The following is a 13,273-nucleotide window of genomic DNA, read 5'->3' as shown; positions in this document are numbered from 1 at the left end:
CAATGTCAAATGTTTATTTAATTAATCTTCTAATCTACTTTTGCCCCTGCCAGCTTGTTGCTTGTATGTTGTTCTGCTTCTCTCTTTGTACAGTGAAAAATACTGAAATGGCTTATGTTATAAAAAGGCCTGGGGAAAGTTTGCTAAGAGTTTCGAGAATTAACCACAAGAGTGGTGAAAGCTGAAATTTTACCAAAGACACTGTCAGATCATAATGCCACTGTAATAGAATGGAAGAGTAAAGATTTAACAACGCGAAGGTGGAGAATGAATGATAGCTTGCTAGACAATACAGAGATACTAGATAAAAAACACTTTAACACATATTTTGAATTAAATTTAAATAAATGTACTGATATTAATGTAGTTTGGGATGCAAGCGAAGCTGTTATGCAAGCATTCTTCCTGCAACAGAACTGTATTCTTAAGAGGAAAAAGGAAAAGAACAAAGAAGAAATATTAAATAAAATAAAAGACATAGAAAAACAGATGGTTAGGAAGCCAGAAGACCCCAAATTAAAACAAGCACTTAAATTGTTGCAAACGCAACTGTCTACTGTATGATTATAAATCAAGAAGTGGAATGGAAAATTAAACTATTAAAACAACAAAATTTTGAATCAGCAAAGAAAACGGGAAAATGGCTGGCCTGGCAATTAAAGAAAAAACAAGGGCAGAACTTCATAAATACAATGAAAGATAATAATGAAATAATAGATAATCCCAAAGAAATAAGAAAAGAAAATGAGGAAAAATAAGAACTTACCTAGAGGAACATAAATTAAAGGCAATATTGCAAGAAAGAAGAGAACAACTAGAAAGACTGATTTCAGAGGAAGAAATTATGGAAACAATTACACAAGGGAAAATGGAAAGGCACCAGGGCCTGATGGTATACCAATTAAATATTATAAGAAATTAAGCCAACAACTAATTCCTTCATTAAAGGAAGTAATAAATAAGTATAATGAAGAAAGGGCAGATTCCAATGACATGGGAAGAAGCGTTTATTACATTAATACCTAAACAAGGAACGGATCTTACAAATGTAAAAATTTTTAGACCAATATCACTGATTAATAATGATTATAAATTGTTCGCAAATGTATTAGCACAGAGGCTAAAAAAGATTATGGGACCACAAATACATCCAGACCAGGCCATCTTTTTACCAAGATGGCATTTAAAAGATAATTTACAAAACATAGTAAATATAATTGAATACTTAAAAACTAAAATAAATAAACAAGCTGCATTGATTTTTATAGATACGGAAAAGGTGTTTGATAATGTGTCTTGGTCCTTTATGAAAAAGAATCTAGAAATAATGGGCCTGGGTACAAATTTTCTAAGGAGTATAGAGACAATTTACAAAACAAAATGCGAAACTCATAATAAATAGCGGACTGACAGAGAGTCTTCAAATCACCAAGGGCACAAGAAAAGGCTGCCCACTGTCACCTCTACTATTTATATCAGTACTGGAAGTATTACTTCAAAATATAAGAGCAACAGAAAGAATTACAGGGATGAAGTGTGAAGAAAAATAATACAAGGTCAAAGCCTTTGCTGACGATATAGTTCTGACATTACAGGAACCACAAATCTTGACAGCGGAAGCATTAAAAGTAATTGAAGAATTTGGTTTGTTGCCAGGACTGAAAATTAACAAGGTTAAAACAAAACTTATGGTAAAAAATATGAATGGGGAACAAATAGATCAAAGCAAAACGGAAATAACAGTAGTAAAGAAAATAAAATATTTGGGTGTCTGGCTCTCCCCGAAAAATACAAACCTATTCAAGGACAATTATAAAACAACATGGAAAGAAGTAAAAACAAATTTGGAAATTTGGGATAGACTGAAACTCTCCTTCTGGGGAAGGATAGCAGTTATAAAGATGAGTGTCCTACCTAAGATGCTCTTTTTATTCCAAACTATCCCAATTGTTATTGGATTAGATCAATTCAAGGAGTGGCAAAAAACAATTTATAGGTTTGTATGGCAGGGGAAGAAGCCTAGTACATCAAGACTTTCTAAATCACATTATAAAAAGATCACTTTATGCCGCTTTGCCGTGAGTTTGTGGGGAGGACCCCTCCCCCTGGAAGCCCTTTTTACACCTTGGGCCTGGGGGCAGGCCCCATACTCACCTCCGCAGTCTATGGGGCTCCAGGGAGGCCTCGGGGGTGGGGGGTGGGTGTTTAGTTGGGTGTGGGAATTTGTTTAATTTAATTATGTTGTGTTTGTGACTTTGTTTTTTGTTTTTTATAGTTTTATTGTTCTGTTAGTTTGTTTTCTGTATAGGTTTTAATTTGATTTTAAGGGGAGGGGTCAGGGCTGCCCGGGAGTGGGTCCCAGCAAACAAAATGGCTGGGGCAGGTTCCACGGGGGGGAGGCACTGGGACAACTGATCTTAGTGATCATGGGTAGGAGGAGGAGTTACGCTAAGACCAGACCATGTCATTACAGAGGAGGCAGGTTTAGTCGTTGTCTGAGGACTATCCCTGCCTCCAGGTCTGGTCCTGACCGGACGGATACTGGAATCAGCAAGGGATACCCACACAACCTGAAGGTGCTGCTGTGCAATCCAGTTCAATGATGCATAAAACCATTGTGATCCATGATTTGATCGTGGATGGAGGATTTGACCTGGCATGTGTGACAGAAACTTGGTTGGATGAAGCAGATGGACCTGTCCTTGCCGCTGCTTGTCCACCAGGTTTCTCTTACGCACAGCAACCCAGGTCATGTGGGCGGGGAGGGAGGGTTGCAGTGATTTTAGGAAGTCACTAGCTAGGATCAGGTGTCCTACTGGGAAGACCCAGTTCTCTGAGTGCATGTTCTGGAAGTTGGGCAATAGGGGCAGCACAGGATTCCTATTGGTGTACCAACCTCCCCGCTGCACCAAGGATTCCCTGCCCGAGCTGCTTCAGATCATGGCGGATGTCCTCCTGGAGACACCTAGCTTGGTCGTCCTAGGGGATTTTAACATCCATGCCGACACGACCTTACAAGGGGCTGCTCGGGACTTCGTGGAAAGCATGGCCTCCATGGGGCTGTCCCTGAATAAGTCTGGCCCAACTCATAGCCACGGGCATGCCTTAGACGTGGTGTTCACCTCTATGGATGTTGGTGATCTGACACTAAGTAAAAGCGAAACCAAAGAAGTGCCATGGTAAGATCACCTCCTGGTGCAACTGGACTTCTCCGCGACCCATCCCCTCTGCAGGGAGGAGGGACGGATTCAGATGGTCCGCCCCCGCCTCTTAATGGATCCAAATGGTTTCCAGAGAGTGGTAGGGGATGCTTTATCCCATGTTGATGGCCTTTCAGCTGATTCCCTGGTGGCCTGCTGGAATGTGGAGTTAACCAGGGGTATTGACTGTTTGCATGGAGCCCAGAGAGCCCCGTGGTTTTCCATGGATCTGGAGGCAATGAAACAATCATTGAGACGGCTAGAGCGCCGGTGGCGGATAACCCATTCTGAATCTGACCGGACACGGGTTAGAGCTCAATGTCGAGCCTACCAAATGGCGATAGCGACGGTGAATAAGACTTTCTTCACCGCCTCAATTGCATCTGCGGAAACCACAGCAGGAGATTCTTTCAGGTGGTTCGCAATTTAGCGGAACCACCTGTAACATCGGGGCCACATGATCTCCTGCAATAACTTTGCAAAGTTTTTTGCAGATAAAGTCGCTCAGATTCGAGAAGAGGTAGACTCCACTGTGGGAGCAGGGCCGGGGCGGGAGAGTGCTAGAGTCCTGTCTAGTCAAGTTGTGTGGGATCAATTCCAATCTGTTACCTCCGAGGATGTGGACAGGCTGCTTGGACGAGTGAAATCAACCACTTGTCTCCTTGATCCTTGCCCATCCTGGCTTATAAAAGCTAGCCGGGAAGGACTGGGTGATGGGCTTCGTGGGGTGGTTAAACTGCTTCTTAAAAAACCATCTTTAGATGCGGCCACGATGGCCAACTATCGCCCAGTCTCAAATCTTCCATTCTTGGGCAAGGTGATTGAGTGAGTGGTTGCTGAACAACTCCAGGCCCGCCTGGAAGAAGCGGACCGTTTGGATCCCTTCCAGTCGGGATTCAGGCCTCATCATGGGACTGAAACTGCCTTGGTCGCACTGGTTGATGATCTCCGGCGGGCTAGGGACAAAGGTGAGAGCTGTTTCCTAGTTCTGCTGGATCTCTCAGTGGCATTTGATACCATTGAAGATAAGATCCTTCTGGACCGTCTTGAGGGGCTGGGAGCTGGGGGCACTGTCATACAGTGGTTCTGCTCCTTCCTCCTGGGCCGTGTTCAGAAAGTGGTGGTGGAGGATGAGTGTTCAGACCCCTGGGCTCTCATTTGTGGGGTGCCTCAGGGTTCTGTCCTCTCCCCCATGCTTTTCAACATTTACATGCAGCCACTGGGAGAGATCATCAGGGGATTTGGGCTGGGTGTTCATCAGTATGCGGATGATACCCAGCTCTACCTTTCTTTCAAATCAGAACCAGTGAAGACAGTGGAGGTCCTGTGTGAGTGCCTGGAGGTGGTTGGAGGTTGGATGGTGGCTAACAGATTGAGGTTGAATCCTGACAAGACAGAAGTACTGTTTTTGGGGGACAGGGGGCGGGCAGGTGTGGAGGATTCCCTGGTCCTGAATTGGGTAACTGTGCCCCTGAAGGACCAGGTGCGCAGCCTGGGAGTCATTTTGGGTTCACAGCTGTCCATGGAGGCACAGGTCAAATCTGTGTCCAGGGCAGCTGTTTACCAGCTCCATCTGGTACGCAGGCTGAGACCCTATCTGCCTGCAGACTGTCTCGCCAGAGTGGTGCATGCTCTGGTTATCTTCCGCTTGGATTACTGCAATGCGCTCTATGTGGGGCTACCTTTGAAGGTGACCCGGAAACTACAACTAATCCAGAACGCGGCAGCTAGACTGGTGACTGGGAGCAGCCGCAGAGACCACATAACACCAGTCTTGGAAGACCTACATTGGCTCCCAGTACATTTCCGAGCACAATTCAAAGTGTTGGTGCTGACCTTTAAAGCCCTAAACGGCCTCGGTCCAGTATATCTGAAGGACGGTCTCCACCCCCATCGTTCTACCCGGACACTGAGGTCCAGCACCGAGGGCCTTCTGGCGGTTCCCTCACTGCGAGAAGCCAAGTTACAGGGAACCAGGCAGAGGGCCTTCTCGGTAGTGGCGCCTGCCCTGTGGAACGCCCTCCCATCAGATGTCAAAGAGAACAACAACTACCAGGCTTTTAGAAGACATCTGAAGGCAGCCCTGTTTAGGGAAGCTTTTAATGTTTGATGTATTTTAATATTCTTTTGGAGGCCGCCCAGAGTGGCTGGGGAAGCCCAGCCACATGGGCGGGGTATAAATAATAAATTATTATTATTATTATTATTATTATTATTATTATTATTATTATTATATAAAGAGTGGTTTGAAAGGAAAACACCATGGTGGCTGTCACCCCAATAAGCCTTCTCAGTGAAAAAAATAAACATGAAAGGAGAATGGCTAACATATAGAGACATACTGTTGGAAGAAAATAACGTAATTAAGATCAGGCCTTATGAGGAACTAAAAGATAAACTATCAAGCTGGATGGAGTACCACCAAATGAATGACAAAAAAGCAAGAAGTTTTGAACAAACAAGATCAATATTAGAAATTGCAGTATTACAGAATAATACAAAAATACTGTCCAAAGTTTATGAGTTTTTATTAGAATGGCACACAAAAGTTGAAGAAATCAAGAGTGTTATGTTATGATTAAATGGGCAATGGATGTTGGCCATAACATTGAATATGAGAAGTGGATAAAATTATGGAACACAGGGCTAAAATTTACAGCATGTACCTTGTTAGAAGAAAATCTGTTAAAAATGATGTACAGGTGGTACCTCATTCCAATTAAATTGACAAGGATGTATAAAACAGGAAACAAGAATTGCTGGAAATGTGGGGTGAAAGAAGGTAGTTTCTTTCAGATGTGGTGGTCTTGTGATAAGGTAAAAATGTATTGGGAAAATATATATAATGAATGAAAGAAGATATTTAGATATACGTTTTTGAAAAAGCCAGAGGCATTCTTGTTGGGAATGGTAGAAAACATTACTAAGAATGACCAGAAATTGTTCTCATATGCAGTAACAGTGGCAAGGTTATTGTTAGCCCATAGCAACAGCAAGTACCAACAGTAGAAGAATGGTGACAGAAGATAAGGGAATATGCAGAAATAGCTAGATTAACAAGGAAAATTCGACAACAGGGTGATGAAACATTTCAAAAAGAATGGGAAAATTTTATGTCATACATAGGAAGGATAAGGTGAAATAGTGAAACCAGTAGAACTGAAATAAACCTCATAATGTGAAATACAAAGAAAATTTATGGATAAAGAAAATAACAAAAAGTAAAATGTACAAGGTGATTAATGTAACAATGGTAATTGTAAATGGATATAGACAGACAATAAGAATTGTATATACAGGAGGATTTATTTGACTATGAACAAATATGAAAGAATAAAAATAATATACAAAACGGATTAAGACAATGCGGAAAAGTTAGATGTGCTATAAAAGGCCAGAAGAGGGAAGGAGGGAAGTCAGCTCTGGGGAGCAGGTGTGAAATTGTTATGTAGTGAAGTTTCACCCTGGGCCAGCAGGGGGATACTGTATATAGTTTTCACTCAGGTCTGTAGATAGTTTTCCCTCAGGTCCGCGTCAGTTATTTTAGGCGGGAACTCTGGGCTGTTGTTACAATGTTGACAGCCGGCTGCCTATAAAAGCAGGCCAGCTGAGCTGTTTGCAGTCAGTTCTATTCCAGCTTACGAAATAAAGAGCTATTTGGAGAAATCGCTGGTTGTCGGCTATGTCAACCCACAACTTAACACTGGCAACGAAGGTGGGATCGATGGACATCAGAGCACAGCCAGATGCGGCCAGCCTCTGAACTGAGCTGAATCACTGAGCTGAATCACAGAGCGAAATCACTGAGCGAAATCACTGGACAGAACCAATTCAGAGCTGACTGTTCTGGCTAGAGCACGGTGTTCCATCCATCGCCCTTCACGCTGGCATCGGAATCATGGCTTCACTTGTGCCTCTACCGCCGTTTGCGCCAGCCTCTGAATCATGGGATTCCTACCTCGCTCGGTTCGACTGCTACCTCCAAGCCAACGAGCTGACAGCAGTATCAAAGGATCGTAAGCGGGGCCTATTCCTCAGCCTCTGTGGGCCTGAGGCGTTTGAGACGGCCCGAGCATTGGTTGCGCCCGAAGCAGTCCAGGCAACACCATGGGACACGATCCAAGAGAAGCTCCGCAACCACTACGCACCAAAGCCATCCAAGATTGCTGCCCGCCATGCGTTCTACCACCGGAACCAGGCAGAGGGGGAGTCAATCAACAACTACACCACCGCCCTGCGACAGGCTGCAATGCACTGTGAGTTCCGAGACTTAGACGATGCCCTGATGGATCGAATCGTCTGCGGGGTCCGGGACATCCATCTGCAACGGCGTCTCCTCGCCAAGCCAGACCTCACGCTGCAGAAAGCCATTGAGGAGGCTGTGGCCTCAGAAGCTGCTGAACGCTCCGCCCAGGAGATCCGCAAGTCCAGCAGCCCGCGTCTTGCTAGGGAGCCAGTTCCGGTGCATCATGAAGAGGCCAGCAGTGATGAGGCATCCTCCAGTGAAGGCGATGACGTGCACCAGACAAAGCGGGAGCACAGGAAGTTCCAACAGAAGTCCAAGGGCCAACCGGAATGTGCCGGCTGCGGAGGCAACCATTCCCGTGCCAAGTGTCGATTCAGAGACACCATCTGTAGGAAGTGTTCCAGAAGGGGCCACATCGCTAAGGTCTGCCGATCGGCTCCGTCTGACACCCCCCCTTCATCGACTCGCAAGTCCAAGCCTTCACTCCAGTCTGCCAAGGAAAGTTGTTTCGCTCTCACCAACTGCCGCTGCCCGTCTGGAACCACGATTGGCCAAACCGACTCGCCTACGCGACGCAAGCTGAACGTCACGGTGCTCATTGAAGGAGCTCCATGTGACATGGAGATCGACACCGGGTCTGCCCTGTCCATCGTGTCGTGGAGCACCATCAAAAGACTGGTACCCAGAGTGTCCAAAAGGCAACTTGACTCTCACCGCGTACACCTGAGAGACTACCAGGGAAACGACATTCCCGTGGTAGGCGTTGGCCGGTTCCGGATTGCCTTCAAGGATTTTTCGGGCCTGCTCCGGTTGGTGGTGGTCGAAGGTCAGCGGCCAAGCCTCCTAGGGCTAGACTGGTTTGATGCCCTCGGCCTGGAAGTCACCGGCATCAACTGCATCTCTAACACAGAGACTGAGGGTCTGGTCAAAGACTTTGCCAAGGTTTTTGACGGCACCTTGGGGCAATATACAGGTACGCCCATCTCCTTTAGCCTTGATCCACAAGTCGCCCCCATCAAGCTAAAGCCACGCCGGGTTCCCTTTGCTCTCAAGGCTAAGGTGGACGAACAACTGGACAAACTGATCGCCCAAGGAGTTTTGGAGCCGGTTGACCACGCCAAGTGGGAAACCCCCATCGTCACGCCTGTCAAGCCAGATGGGTCGGTGAGAATCTGCGCTGACTACAAGTGCATGATCAACAAGGCACTTCAGCAGCACGCTTATCCGGTTCCTGTTGTCCAACACCTGCTGCATTCCCTGGGTGAGGGTAAGGTCTTCGCTAAGCTGGACCTTGCCCAAGCCTATCAACAACTGCCAGTCGATGATGCCACTGCTGAAGCCCAGACAATCGTCACCCACCGGGGGGCATTCCGTTGCCGCCGGTTGCAGTTCGGGGTGAGTGTGGCTCCTGGCATCTTCCAAAGCCTTATGGAGCGTCTCCTGCAAGGGCTTCCGGGCGTGGTACCATATTTTGATGACGTCTTGGTGTCTGCAGACTCACACCAGCAGCTGTTCGAGCGCCTCCGTGCCGTGCTGACCAGGTTCCAAGAGGCCGGGCTCAAGGTAAAGAGGGAGAAGTGCCAGATCGCCGTTCCACAGGTAGAGTTCCTGGGCTATCTTATCGATGCCTCCGGCCTTCACCCGACCACATCCAAGATCCGCGCTATCCAGCAGGCCCCCACCCCAAAGAACAAGACGGAGTTGCAGGCATTCCTGGGGCTGCTGAACTTTTATAACATGTTCCTGCCCCACAAAGCCACAGTGGCTGAGCCTCTTCACCGACTCCTTAGTACAAAGACGCCTTGGGCCTGGGGTCATCGGGAGACGGCGGCCTTCAACGCGGTCAAGGCTCTCCTTTCATCAGACAGTGTGCTGGTACAGTACAGTGAATCCAGGCCGCTGGTCCTTGCCTGCGACGCCTCACCTTTTGGCATCGGTGCTGTCCTTAGTCACCGTTTTCCAGATGGAAGAGAAGCACCACTCGCCTACTTTTCCAGGACACTATCTCCGACGGAACGGAATTACAGCCAGCTTGACAAGGAGGCATTGGCACTTGTGGCTGGAGTGAAGAGGTTCCATGAATACCTCTATGGCAGGACTTTTGACCTCATCACTGACCACAAGCCACTCCTGGGCCTCCTCGCCGGTGATCGTCCAACTCCACCGGTCCTCTCGCCACGCATGCTGCGATGGACTGTTTTCCTGGCTGCCTACCACTACCGGCTCATCCATCGCCCGGGGAAATCGATGGGCCATGCCGACGCCCTCAGCCGTTGCCCTCTTCCAGCATTTGTGGAAGACCCGGCTCCAGCTTCATCGCTCCTTCTGATTGAGGATCTTCCGGCAGCGCCTGTATCAGCTGCCACTGTGGCCTCCGCGTCTGCCCAGGATCGCACCATCAGCCGGGTGCTCAACTGGGTGTGGAGGGGGTGGCCACAAGGGCCTTTTGCATCGGAGTTCCAGCCCTTCGCAACCAGACAACATGAACTCTCAGCTCATCGCGGCTGTCTGCTGTGGGGAGACCGCATCGTGATTCCCCAGGGACTCCGTCAGCGCGTCCTGGAGGCTCTGCACGTTGGCCACCCGGGAATTGTCAAAATGAAGGCGTTGGCTCGGTGTTACGTCTGGTGGCCTAATATGGATGATGCCATCACTGCCTGGGTGTCCGCCTGTCAAGCGTGCCAAGAGTCGAGGCCTGCACCACCGGCAGCTAAGGGACACACCTGGGAGACGCCAAAGACACCCTGGTCGAGGGTGCACATTGATCTGGCTGGCCCCTTTCACGGCCGGACCTTTATGGTAGTGGTGGACGCCTATTCCAAATGGCTGGAGGTCGCCCTGATGCCCTCCACCACTACCGAAGCTGTCATCCGGGTGCTGCGAGGCCTGTTTGCAACGCATGGGTGTCCTGATGTCCTTGTCTCTGACAATGGACCACAGTTCACGTCAGGCACGTTTGAGCGGTATCTTTTGGGACTGGGCATCCGCCATGCCCTAACAGCACCCTTTCATCCATCCAGCAACGGGCAAGCGGAAAGAATGGTGCGCTCGGCAAAAGAGGCACTGGCGCGCCTGGACCGGGGAGACTGGCATGAGCGGGTCGCCGAATACTTGTTCGTGCAACACATCACCCCTCATGCAGCCACAGGGAGGAGTCCTGCTGAACTGCTTATGGGCCGCCGCCTCAGGTCACCGCTCGACCGGCTACACCCGGACTTTGCCGTGGCTGAACCCCCAGGCTGTGCCAACGCGCCACGGTCATTTGTCCCAGGAAACCAGGTCTTTGCCTGGAACTATGTGGGGGACATTCCTTGGGTGCCAGCCACAGTAGTGGGAGTCACTGGACCTCGCTCGTACCAGGTGGCACTCGAAGACGGACGCTTGTGGCGACGGCACATAGACCAGCTTAGGCGCAGGGTTGGGGACTTGGACACTACCGAGGTGCCCCCAACTGCGCTTGCGGCTCCAGAAGAGACACGTACAGATGGCGAGGCCCCACCTACACCTCCCTCGCAAACTGCCAGCGTGGAGCCGAACCAAGCCGCTTCAGAGGGTCTGCCAGACTTACCACAGACTCAGACCACTCCACTTGCGGAGGCTCCACCCACAGCAGCGGATCCAGGGGATTTGGTTCCAACGCCACCTAGGGTCGCACCACAGCCTCAGCAAGAACTGTGTGGCTCTCTGGACTTGGCTACCAGTCCCCGGCGGTCTGGCAGAGTTTCCAAGCGCCCAACTTATTTAAAGGACTATGTTGTTGGACATGTATCACTGTTGGTCTAAGTATGGGAAATGTAACCAATATGCTTTTGTGCCTAATTGAACCATTACGTGTAGTGCTGTATATAAGGAAACCATTACGATTGTAACTAACGCCTTATCTCGGTGGGGAGGGGTGTTATGTAGTGAAGTTTCACCCTGGGCCAGCAGGGGAATACTGTATATAGTTTTCACTCAGGTCTGTAGATAGTTTTCCCTCAGGTCCGCGTCAGTTATTTTAGGCGGGAACTCTGGGCTGTTGTTGTTACAATGTTGACAGCCGGCTGCCTATAAAAGCAGGCCGGCTGAGCTGTTTGCAGTCAGTTCTATTCCAGCTTACGAAATAAAGAGCTATTTGGAGAAGTCGCTGGTTGTCGGCTATGTCAACCCACAACTTAACAGAAATGTAATACAGTAGGCGAATGTGGAGTGTGCAAATGAAAACCAATAAAGAATATTAGGGGGAGGGGAGGAAAACAGCTCTGGAAAAAATGGATTCTGAATAAGAGACCTTTGCTTATAGGCCTGTTTGGATTATTTCATATTTTCTAAGAAGCTAAGCCTGTGCTGGACATATTTTTGAGGTACATTTGATGTTTTAATTATTTTTAAAGAGAGTTCTGCAAGTAAAATTTTGAATAATAATTTATGGGTCTGGACAATGCTTCATTCCAAAAGGAACAGTTTTTTAAGCATCCCGCCGCTTCAAACTGCACACTATTAATATCTGCAAAAATCCAGTCTACTACTGAAGCATAACAACAGTCAAGCCATTCACTGTGTGCAGATGTAAAGGAGTAGAGCTGTGTGCCATAAGGGCATTGCTGACAACGCCCTCAAGCTCCAGATAACCCCACTGAGCAGATTCATGTAGCTGTTAAACAGCATCAGGAATAAAATCCAACCCTGAGGAACCCAACATTGAAGGGCACTCCCCAAGCACCACCCATCCAGCAATGTCTATCCAAGTAGGACTGCAACCACCGCAAAGTGATGCCACCCACCCCAACTCAGACAGGCGCTCCAGAAGGTTGATGGTATCAAACTGGTATCCAATGCGGTTTCCAAAAGGATCTTCAGAAAGTTCCTTAGCCAGTGTTTCAAAAGTAGACTGCAGTTTTTTGTACCAACTTTTCAAATGTGAACTACAAAGCTGGGAGTCTGTCTCTGAATAAAACCTAATCTGAGTAACTTGGCTGCTTTTGAACATGGAAAATGGAGGCTAATTTGTGCAGGTTATTTACACACTACAGAGAGACGTACAAAGCATGAGCTAAAAGAACTCCAGGAAAACGGCTGAGTTTAATATTGATGAATATGTACACAAATAGTACCTAATTGTGCATGCTACCCTTTATTAACTTACTCTGATGTGTGAATTATGTTACATCAAACCATACTTAAAATAAACTATGGTTTAATGTGAATGCCCAGTGTACCTTTGCAGACTGCTGAAATTCTGGCCACTTTGCTTCTCCCCGGCTGCCAAGAAGGCAAGTCTGGCTTGTGGTGTTGTCTGAGCGGCCCAGCCTGACGAGGAAAGAAACCAGGAGCCCATGTTCAGCCCGCACAACAAGCCTGAGTATGGCTTCTTTCCTGGAAGCGCAACAGCAGCAGGGGAACAGTGAAGCACAATTTTGGCAGTGTGCACCAGCACGCTGCTTGTTCACAATCGTGTTCACATTAGCGTTACTTTAAGGATGTTTAATGTGACCATGGGAACCAGGCCAACATGAGAAACCAACCCTTAAGAGTGCATACTCAGAAATGTTACTCCATTAAGATTTTTTTTCTCCCTACATAATACTGCTTTCTTGCCCTTCTGTGTAATTTGCAAAACACACACCTGGTCTAGAGCCACGATGTTGTGGACATTGGGAGACTATTCCAGACTAGAACTTGCACTAAAGACACACAGCAGCAGTGGCTAATTGGGCTCCCTGGGAAAAGAGCACCATCTACTGACCTCTGGAAGAAGTCCTTTAAGCAATGCTTGTGCAAAATGCAGTGTTTGTATGCCAACGGGGTAACGCCATCTTGTGCTGCCCAGTACTGCCAGGCGTGCTCT

General features: G+C 47.8%; 1 long non-coding RNA gene across 1 annotated transcript in view; it reads left to right on the top strand.

Annotated features, from left to right (window-relative positions):
- LOC310826581 overlaps positions 1–13,273 on the top strand; it is a 38,306-nt gene that overhangs the window by 21,949 nt on the left and 3,084 nt on the right. The gene's annotated exons all lie outside the window — the stretch shown is intronic.

This window comes from Podarcis gaigeae (genome assembly GCF_964106915.1).
Source record: "Podarcis gaigeae genome assembly, chromosome: 10".
Classification (NCBI taxonomy): Eukaryota; Metazoa; Chordata; class Lepidosauria; order Squamata; family Lacertidae; genus Podarcis; species Podarcis gaigeae.
The sequence above is the reverse complement of the archived record's forward strand: the minus strand, read 5'-3'. Positions and strand labels throughout refer to the sequence as shown.